Source organism: Panthera pardus, unplaced genomic scaffold, assembly GCF_024362965.1.
Source record: "Panthera pardus isolate Hobbes unplaced genomic scaffold, ASM2436296v1 HiC_scaffold_11, whole genome shotgun sequence".
NCBI classification, from domain to species: Eukaryota; Metazoa; Chordata; class Mammalia; order Carnivora; family Felidae; genus Panthera; species Panthera pardus.
The window spans coordinates 75,974,764-75,985,747 of record NW_026526666.1 but is presented as its reverse complement, the minus strand read 5'-3'; the positions used below and the strand labels follow the sequence as shown (position 1 = coordinate 75,985,747).

At 48.5% G+C, this 10,984-nt stretch overlaps 1 long non-coding RNA gene across 1 annotated transcript; it reads right to left on the bottom strand.

Moving 5' to 3' along the window:
- Window positions 1–2,685: 2,685 nt before the first annotated feature.
- On the bottom strand, window positions 2,686–6,622 carry LOC128772958 (uncharacterized). The gene is made up of 3 exons (XR_008417093.1): window positions 6,451–6,622; window positions 5,993–6,151; window positions 2,686–3,895 (listed from the first exon to the last, which is right to left on the bottom strand). It is a non-coding gene; the product is annotated as an uncharacterized LOC128772958 (long non-coding RNA).
- Window positions 6,623–10,984: the final 4,362 nt, after the last annotated feature.

The following is a 10,984-nucleotide window of genomic DNA, read 5'->3' as shown; positions in this document are numbered from 1 at the left end:
TAGGGCGCTTCGCTGATAGCGCAGAGCCTTCTTGGGATTCTCTTTCTCCTTCTCTCCCTTTGCCCCTCCCCCAACTCATGCTCTGTCTCCCTCTCACTCTCTCTCAAAATAAATAATAAACATTAAAAAAAAAAAAAAAGAAGTATCCAGGGAGAACCACACCACTACCCTCTGGGGTCTCCGTTTTCACTTTTCATTCTCCCAGACCTCTCCCAGGTCCAGATTTATCCCCCCAGATGCCCGCTGTCAATTATGCCCAAATTCCCTCTCAGGGCCATTGGTTCACCAGACACACATCTGCCGGTCCGCACCTGGCAAGCCATTGCTGAGACCGACCTCTGGCTGGCGGCGGGGGGGAGGTGGGGGGTGGGGGGGTGATTCCAGGCCCTGGTGCTGTGAAGTCACCTGCCCTGGACACCAAGGGGGAAGGCAGCAGGAAGGAGAAGTTCAGGCAGCCCAGCAGAGCCCCTGGGTGGATATCAGACTGGAACCTTCTGGGATGCCCACTTCCCAACGCCGGGGCAGCCAGGGTTGGGCACTGAGGCCTCTCCACAGCCACCTGAGGCCGTGTAAGGACCTGACCTGGCCTGGCCTGGCCCGGAGGTCAGATTCCTCGCTGAGGAGCTGCAGGCGCAAGGAGAGGCGGCCAGTCGCGGCGGGAGGACTCCTTTGTTCCAGGCATTTTCTCAACGGTGGGGCTGGGCTGCCTGCCAGGTGCCAGGGCGCGGCTCTGGCCTCCCGCCCCGCAGGCAGATTTGCCGCCAAGCCCTGTACCTGGCTCAGAGGCTCCTTCCCGCGCTTCCTCTGCCAGGCCCGGCAAGTGAGAGGCCTCGCGGCCCACCCAGCCTCGCTGCAGGAGAAGGGACTGGCCCAGGGCTCCTCGTGTGCTTGGAAGTTAGAACTACATTCTTCCAGGACAACAGGTTCAAAATATAAAGATACAAACTTTCGCTCAACAGAATAAGACAAAACTGCACGGCCGGACATGGGCCCTGTCTGGGTTTGAATCCCAGCCCCATCACTCACTAGCTCTGTGAACTAAGTTGCTGAACCTCTCTGTGCCTGTTTCTTCATCCGAAAACTAAGGACGATGGTTGTACCTACCTCATAGGAATGTTAGGATTTAACAAGTGATTACACGTTAGGCTCTCAGAATAGAGTCCGGGCCATTGTAAGCACTGTTCACGTATGTGCTGTGATCGCGGCAGTGACATCGATGAGCATAATGTTAGTCAAGGCTCTTGGCTGCACAGAACAGAAACCACTCAGGCAAGCTTAAGCAAGAAAAGAGTTGAATACGAGTCTTCAGAGGCATCACCTGGAACCAAACGGTAGGGGGCACCCAGGCCTCAACGGCAATGAGAACCAACGATCTTAAAAGTCATTGAGCAGCCAGAAGCTTCTCTGCCTCTCTTAGCCTCACCGTGGCCCACTTCTCTGAACACATGGCCAAACATGGCTAGGAGTCAGTCTCCAAGTCAGGTGATCAGCAGCAAGGGACTGGCATCTCTGATCCCATTGCTCTCTTTGGGTCATGTACCAAGAGTCCATCAGCTATGGCTGAGGGCAATGTCAGGGACCCAGTCCTATGGGCATTCCAGTGCCCAGAGACAGCAGCATGGGCCAGACAGAGCATCTGTCTACTCCAAAGGCGCTCTGGAGTGGGGGTGAGAGTCACAACACGTGTGCACCAGGCCTGCCGTTGCCTCAGAAAATCATCTACATCTCTGTACCTTTTCTCTCTTCTGTTCACCCAGCACTTCCTACAGGCCTGCATCACAGCACTGAGGATGTGTTATGATTATTTGTTTATGAATCTGTCTCCTTTTACTAGATTATGATTTTCATTCATTCTTTCGGTGTAATAGATATCTACCAAGCACCAGCCACATGTTAGGGACACAGAGACAAATCCAACAATGTTTGCTGTGCTCCCAGAGGCTCGTCTATGCCCCAGAGACCTGTAGTCCCATGAAACAGGTCAGCCTCATTGTCCAGTTCCTCCCAAGTTCAGGTTCTGGGGACTTTCTTTCCCACACTATTGATACTCAGTGTCAAGATCCTACCCTTCAGGGCGCCCGGCTGGCTCAGTGGGTAGACTTTGCAACTCTAGATCTTGCAGTTGTGAGTTTGAGGCTCACGTTGGACCTAGAGCTTACTAAAAAGAGAGAGAGAGAGAGATTCTGCTTTTTCATTGCACTGCCAAGGCATGCATTTTACACCTGATCCCTTTAGGACCACCTCTTCGGGCTTCTCAAACTCGCTTCTCTCCATCAAGCCCAATGCTTGGCTTTCACAACTATTCATGTGCGGGGCACCTGGGTGGCTCAGTCAGTGAAGCATACGGCTCTTGATTTCATCTCAGGTCATGATCTCACAGTTCGTGAGTTTGAGCCCCTCACTGGGCTCTTCATTGAGAGCAAGGAGCCTGCTTGGGATCTTGTCTCCCTCTCTCTCTCTCTGCCCCTCCTCCACTCATTCTCTCTCTCTCTCAAAAATAAATAAATAAATATTTTTTAAAAATACATAAAAAAACTACTCGTGTGGGTATCCACATTGAAGCCTACTTTGGAAGTTGAAAAATGAAACATAGTCTTTTCCTTTCTCCTTGCATTCGTGTTATGAGGACTAATCCTTTTTTTTTTTTTAATGTTTATTTATTTACTTTTGAAAGGGAGGGAAGCAGAGAGAGAGGGAGACAAAGAACCCCAAGCAGGCTCTGCACTGTCAGCGCAGAGCCTGATGTGGGGCTCGAACTCACGCACCATGAGATCATGACCTGAGCTGAAATCGAGTCAGCTGCTTAACTGACTGAGCCACCAGGCGCCCCTATAAGGACTAATACTTAAGGCGATGTGAATGCCTCTGCCTGACTAGGGGGAGGGTCACATACAAGGGAGTGTGGAAAAGAAAAACATAAATATTAGTATTTCAGGATGTTTCCTCCTACACACATCATGAAATGATTGTAAATATGTGATAGGGCCTCTTGTTCAGGTCACAGAGTTCCCAGAATCCCAGCATGAGGTGGGGGGAGACAGCAGGGAGGCCTGTTCACAGGAGGTGATACAGAGGTGAACCTTGAAGAGATGGGGAAGAAGTTCCAGGGAAACTGTTGTGGGGAGAGTGTACCACACAGCATCGATAGGACTGAGAACGTAGAATGGTGGAGGACTCGCTTTGTGCCAAGCACTGTTCTAATAAGTACTTTATTTATCTATTTTTAAACATTTTGTCTTTAACCAATCTCTACACCAAACATGGGGCTCGAACTCATGACCCCAAGATCAAGAGTCGCATGCTCTACTGACTGAACCAGTCAGGTGCTCTCTAGTAAGTACTTTAAGTACTTTAATTAATTTAATCAATGCGATCATCACAACAATCTTTGAGGGCCAAAGTTTTTTTGGTTTTTTTTTTAATGTTTTTATTTAATGTTTTATTTTTGAGAGAGAAGGGAGGGGGAGGGGCGGAGAGAAGGGGACAGAGGATCCGGACTCTGTGCTGACAGTAGACAGCCTGATGCGGGGCTCCAACTCACGAACCATGAGATCATGACCTGAGCTGAAGTCGGACGCTTAACTGACTGAGTCCCCCAGGTGCCCCTTTGAGGGCCAAAGTTTCAAAAAAGATAAAACTGAGGCACGGAACAGTTAAGTTACTGGCCCAAGAATCCATATTTGGCAACGGGTAGGGCTAGGATTCAAGGCTGAGAAGTATGACTTCAGAAGGTCTATAACTCACATCGTTCTGTCTTGAGAAATTCACAGTTGCTTTGTCATGGCTCGTGGGAGATTTGGCTGAAAGCGTGGGCAGAAGAAAGACCACAGAAGACCTTGTATCCATCTCAGGAGCTGAGACTTTATCCTGAGAGTAACAGGGGAGTCTGTAGAAACTTTTAACCAGGAAGGGACAAAGAAGATGCAGTTAGAAGCATAATGGATTGGAAGGGGGCAGGACCAGAGGCAGAGAACCCACTGCCCCCAATCTGGGTCATGCACCAAGAGCAAATCAACTCAGAGGTCATTTTAACAGCCCCCTTGGCTGAGAGACAAAGTGATCTGAAGAGTGGCAATTAGAACAGTTGGGTCCCAGGAATGTTGGGTGCTTAGGATAGTGTGTAAGACATCCACACGCTAACGACTGGAGTCTGTGAATGTCACCTTATTTGGACGATCTTGGGTTATCTGGGCGGGCCCTATGTAGATCACAAGGGTCCTTTTTAGAGGAGGGTAGATCAAGGTCACAGGAGGAAAGCAAGGTGAGAGGAAAGCGTTGACCGAAATGGTGCAGCTATGCACCGAGGAATGGGATCGGCCTCTGGAGGCTGAGACGGGACAGATTTTCCCTTAGAACTTCCAGAAGGAACCAGCCCTGCTGACATCTTGATTTTAGCCTCACAAAACTCAGGGTGCCCGGGTGGTTCAGTCTACATTAAGCGTTTGACTCTTGGTTTCGGCTCAGGTCATGATCTCAGGGTTTTGAGTTTGAGCCCCACGTTGGGTTCTGCCCTGACGGCACAGAGCCTGCTTGGGATTTTCTCTTTCCCTCCCTCTTTCCCCCTCCCTCTCAAAATAAATAAATAAACTTTAAAGAAAAAAACTCATTTCAAACTTCCGACCTCCACAATTGTCAGATGATAAATGTGTGTTGTTTTAAGCCACTAAATGTGTAGTTATTTATTATATCAGCAGTAGGAAATAAATACAGATGATAAAACCTGGTGACCAGGTGATTACTATGGGGTGTCCCAATCGGATGGGGAGGCCACCAAATGTGGGGCGCCCTGATCGGGTGGAGGCCAGGGCCTACATGCTTTAAGAATTCACCCAAGGTTGGTGCGCCTGGGTGGCACAGTCGGTTAAGCGTCCGACTTCAGCCAGGTCACGATCTCGCGGTCCGTGAGTTCGAGCCCCGCGTCAGGCTCTGGGCTGATGGCTCGGACCCTGGAGCCTGTTTCAGATTTTGTGTCTCCCTCTCTCTCTGCCCCTCCCCCGTTCATGCTCTGACTCTCTCTGTCCCAAAAATAAATAAAAAAAAGTTGAAAAAAAAATTAAAAAAAAAAAAAAGAATTCACCCAAGGCAAGGGGGCCTTGGGTAGCGCAGTCAGTTAAGCGTCTGACTTCAGCTCAGGTCATGATCTCAGGGCTCGTGAGTTCGAGCCCGGCATAGGGCTCTGTGCCGACAGCTCCGAGCCCACAGCTTGCTTCGGATTCTGTGTCTCCCTCTCTCTCTGCCCCTCCTCTGCTTGTGCTTTCTCTCTCTCTTGAAAATAAATAAACATTAAAAAAAAAAAAAAGAATTCACCCAAGGCAGAACAAAAGAGATAAAAGTTTAGTGAATACACCACAAGGAAGCAGCGGGCAGGACAGCAAAGGAGAGACCGTCTACAATGAGGTGGTGTTGAAAGGCCACAGTTATAGGGCCGAGTGAAGCACTATGGGATTTTCTCTTTTTCCAGTAATCTTAGGAACTGTGCCTGGTTATAACTGGTTAGTTAGGGCCTATGGCTATTTCTAGTCGGGTCACTTAATGAGACTCTTTGCATTCAGCCTGGTGGCTGTGGGCCCTTTTGCCTCGCTCTACAGTTTGAAAAGAAGGAAAGGGAAGGGTCACAGAAAGGGTGGAGGATGTTGGCCAGGATCTTGGCTTGGGGAATGGGGCTGGTGGCGAGACCGTTACAATCAGCACCGAGAACAAAGAGGAAAGGGCAGTTTGGGGAGTGGCGGAAGAAGGAAGAAGGCTAGTTCAGCCTCGCACGTGCTGAGTTTTAAAGTGCCCGTGGGACACCCTGGTGCGATGTGCAGGGGGAAGGCCCAGAGCCTCGGACAGAGCAGAGAGCCATCTGTGGGCACACACTCTGGTCTGAGACGTGGGCTTATTTTCCCAGCTCATCGTCTGTGGGGGAGGGGGGAGGGGGGGATGAAAGTCCTTCCTGCTCCTGTCCTCGCATCCTCCTCCCACCCCAATTTGGACTGGGTGGCAGACTTACTCCAGATGGGAGAAGCCAAATCGACTCTTCCAGGGAGTGCCTGACGTGCCCTGAGTTGCTTCTGGGTGAGTTCTGTTGGCTCCTGATGGGACCCCCTCCGTCCCACTGTCCATTTGAAGATGCAGTGTAGTGTCTCAGCCAGTTTCGCTCGAGGTACACCTGTGGACAGCACCAATGTGTTTCTGACAGTGACAGAAATATCTCAGTGGAGTTTCCCATGGGTCAAACTAAACATTCAAACCCTGAGCACAAAGTACACGGGGTAGAAATCACATATCCGTTTAAAAAAAAAAAAAAAAAAAAAAAAGCCTGTTCATCCTGCAGAACAGGCGTGAGCTAAGGCCTCTGAGCAGGTGAGATCATTCAGGGAGGGCTTGTGGCCTGAGAGAGGAGGGCCAGGGGCACCAACTTCCAGAGAATGGACTGGAGAAGGGCAGGGGGATCCCTGACGTACTTACCTTATATGCCCCCAGAGCGGCAACTCAGAGGATGCTTGATGAATGGGTTAGTGTGGATTTTATCCTCTACAGGCCATACAAAAGGAAAGAAAGAACGTGGGAAAATGTGTATGCCAAAACAAACAACCAGATACATGTTTAGTATCTGAATAACTGAGTTAAGTGGAAAACCAGAGTCCAGTCAGAAGCATATATTGTAAGCAATGTATGAAGTTATCTCAGGAAAATGTTGGATCTTCCCAGTGAATAAAATAAAAGCAAATTCAGTTACCTTAAGATAACGTTATAGGCCCAAAACACTAGAAAAAACAGAAGCAGGCAAAAAAAAAAAAAAAAAAAAAAGCCCTGAGCAGGTGAAGCAGTGAGACGCGAGGGCGCCCCAAGCCACAAATAGAGTAAAAGACGGGCAGGAGTTTTATCATCGCGCTCACCCTGGAACGGAGGGTCCTTGAGTTGCACATAAAAGAAATCCACGCAAGCAAAAATAAAACCCCTGCGTTATGAAGGCGACGGAGATCCCCAGGAACCCCAGCAGGCACCTTAGGCCTCGGGAGGATCAGCAAACCAGGAACCAAGCCAGGAACCCGCAAGTCGGCAGGAACATTCTTTCTCTTTCTCCGGCTGGGTTTCCCTCCTGCACCTGCACCTTTTCTGCTTCTCGTGCACATCTTCCTGGTCATGCACCCAATCATACGACAAATATTTATTTTGTGGACGTGCCCAAACATTACATTTTCGTGTTCAAGGGTACCCAGCAAAGACTTGAGTTGCTGTTTGCAATTCTCGGGAGGAGTCTGATTGGCCCAGCCTTGGGTCCCCCCACTGGGCTCTTTCTTACCACGAAGGGTATTGGAGTCTCTGATCTTTTTTTTTTCCCACAAGAGGATCCTTCATCTCCATGTAGATTAGCGAATGTGATTAGATAAACTGGGGAAGGGATGCCCCTATGTAGAGAGACAGCTCGCATTAACCATTAACCTACCCCAAACTTCTGAGCTCCGGGCCTTGCTTCCAGCCAGAACATCCGTTTAAACTTTTTCCTGCTTCCTCATTCCACATCCTTATCACCTTACAGTCTATTCTCTGCATAGCAGCCGTACTTTTCTTTTAGCATGTAGATCCCACTATATTCTTACCGTGCTAAAAACAGGCACACACACACACACACACACACACACACACACACACAAAACACAAAGCCTAAAACACCACCACCACCACCACAACAAAACCCTCTTCAATTCCTTCCAGTTGCAATTAGAATAAAATCCCAATTCCTTGGGGCGCCCGGGTGGCTCAGTCGCTTGAGCATCAGACTTTGGCTCAGGTCATGATCTCAGGGCTTGTGAGTTCGAGCCCCGAGTCAGGCTCTGGGCTGACAGCTTGGAGCCTGGAGCCTGTCAGATTCTGGGTCTCCTCTCTCTGCCCCTCCCCTGTTCACACTCTGCTTCTGTGTCTCTCAAAAATAAATAAACATTAAAAAATATATATATTTTTTTAAACTCCCAATTCCTTATTCTGGCCTACCAGGCCTTACCTGACCTAACCCCTGGCTAATTCTCTATCTTTTACACATGTCTCCCTCGTTCACTCTGCTATAGCTACATTGGCCTTCTTGCTAGTCTTCCAATATGCCAAATTCACTCCCACCTCAGGACCTTTGCACTTGTTGTTCCCTCTGTCCCATATTTTTCCACAGCTAACTCCACAACATTCTAGACTCAGGTGATGTCATCTCTTCAGAGAGTCTTCCCCAATCATCCCACCTAGAGTAGCAACGCCTACATCAACACACACATAACTAGTGACTCCCTACCTTCTTTTCCGTTTTTGCTTTGTAGGACTTCCCACTTGTTGAAACTCTCTTAGTTGTTTGCTTACTGGCACATTTTCTTCTCTCTGCAGTAGAACGTAAGCTCTGCGTGAGCAGGGATCTACTCTGTCTTGCTCTTTGATATTTTCCCAGCAGCAGAACTGGCCCTGGCACTCAAGAGATGCCCAAAAAAAAGTGAATCATTTGGTTTCAACGTTCTGCCTCAGAGGCCTGCGGCTCAGCATTTCAGAGCAAAGGCCTTGAAGCCGGACCACCTGGGTTCACCAGCTCCCTCACCTCCTACCTGCATAAACTTGCAGAAGTGGTTGAACTTACTTGTGCACCAGTGTCCCTGTGTGCAAATGGGGAGGATCACAGCACCCACGGTATTGAGGAGTAGCTGAGCTCACACGTGTAAAGGGCTTACAGAATGCTTGCCACAGAATAAGCACCCGACGCGTTTTCATTTTTTTTTTTTCTCATTATTAATCGTTAGTTTGAATTCTTAAAACTCATCTCTCATTGCTCCCCCCTCTGTATCTCCTCTTCTATTTTCATACCTTTCTCAATTTCCCCTGTGCTCTGGGAGATCATCTGAAGTCTGTTTTCTGTATTTAGTAAACCCACGGTGTTCATCCTGACATTCAGTTTTTAGTTCAAGAGACACACTTTTTTTTATGTCTATTTATTTATTTTGAGAGAGAGAGAGAGAGGGAGAGGGGAAAGAGAGAAAGCACATACTGTGGAGGGGCAGGGAGAGAGAGAATCCCAATAGGCTCCTTGCTGTCAGCACAGAGCTCAATGCGGGACTCGTTCCTATGACCTTGAGATCAGGACCTGGGCTAAAATCACAAGTCAGACGCTTAACCCACTGAGCCATCCAGGCGCCTGGAGCCACACTTTCAATCTCTCCCTCATCCTTCCTTATCTCAGATTACTCCATTTGCAGGTTGGCTGTTTCGAAGTTAATGATGTACTCTCTCTTTGAAGCTTACTGAAATATCCATCAGGTATGCCTACGTTTTCTTCTGTTCCTTGAGTAGGTCTTTTTCTAAGGTAGGTAGCTCCTCTAAATCTTCAGAGAAATGATAGATCACACTCTCTGCAACTGCAGAATATTTCTTATTTGTCCTTATGGAGCATCCTGGTTTGCCCAGAGTGAGGGGTTTCCCAGGACATGGGCTTTCGGTGGTAACACCACAAAAGTCCCAAACAAACTGGCCGAGTGGGTCACCCTACCTCCAGCTATGGAAAGCATCAAGAAGGCTGCTCTGTCGTATTGGTACAGACATTCCTTCAACTCGTTCTTTTTTATTTATTTTCATATCTTATCTTTTCAAGTAACCTCTAGACCCAACATGGGGCTCAAACTCACGACCTCGAGATCAAGTCTCACACTCTACCAACTGAGCCAGTCAGGCACCCCACCTCCAAATCTTTCACAAAGGGAGGAAACCATTTTCTAGTACTTGCCACTGCTAATCCCTTCCAAGTAGCATTTAAGTCTGGGAAAGTCTGTCAGCAATAAAGGAAAAGAACCTCATTCAACCCTAAACTTCCTCCAGCAGCCACCCCGTCTCCTTCCTTCCGTTCATTACTTGAGGAGAACACCCTCACTATGGCCGCTCTCCTCTTACTCCTCAAACCACTTAGATATGGCTTCCATTTTCCAACCATCAGCTGAGCCCTCTCTTACCAACATTAACACGATGACATCCTCATCACTAAAATCCACCGAATGCTTCTCATTCCTTATCAGACATGGCTTCTCTACACATTCTTCCCTACTGACTCCTCCCCTCTCAAAGCTCTTTCCACGGCCTCCATGATCCCAGCCTCCTGGTTTCTCCCTGCTCTCTCACTATGCCTCCGTTTCTGATACAAGCTCTCTTCCACGGTTGTCGATGTTCCGACAACTCTGTTCTAGACTTTTCTCTTCTCCCTACACACCCAGTGACTTCATCTTCCACAGCTTCAAATACCATCAATGCTGATGACTTAGAGATCTTTATCTCCAGCCCAGAATTCTCACTGGGCTCAACCTGAATATCCGGCTCCTTACTACTTTCCATTAGGCTTCTCCGAAGACACTTCAATCTCAACAAGTCCCAAAGTGAACTCATCCTCTGCCCGAGGCCCAGTCCTGCCCTGCCTCCGGTGCCCTCCATCTTGGCCAAAGGAACCACCATCAATCAACCGCTTGGGTGAGAAACCCGAGCGGGCCTTATTCCTGACCCCTAACCTCTCCCTCACCACCAATATTTAACCAAACATCAAGTCCCATAAATTCTACCTGCTATACTTTGCCATCTGTCTGCCTCTTGGCTGTCTCCAGCCAATTCATTCTCTGAATGGCCCCAGACTCACCTCTCCAGTAAACACATCTGATGTTGTTATCTCAGGGTTAAGGGTTTACAGGGCCCTCTATGACCTGGTTCCTACAGAACTCTCCAGCCTTTTTCCCCTAACACTCCCCTACCTGGCTCACTCCCATTACTTTTTCTGCTGTTTTCTTAGATGCCATTTCCCCAGAAAGCCTTCCTAGGCCTCTGACCGGGGTCAGGTACAATCATGTGTATTTCCTGAACATTGCTCTAATAGTATTTGCCACACCCATGGAAATGGCATGGAAGACTAGAACTCTCTGAAGACAGGAACTGTCTTATTTGCTGATACATCTCTAGCACCTAGAATGGTGAACAGCAAGCAATTGTTGTCTGT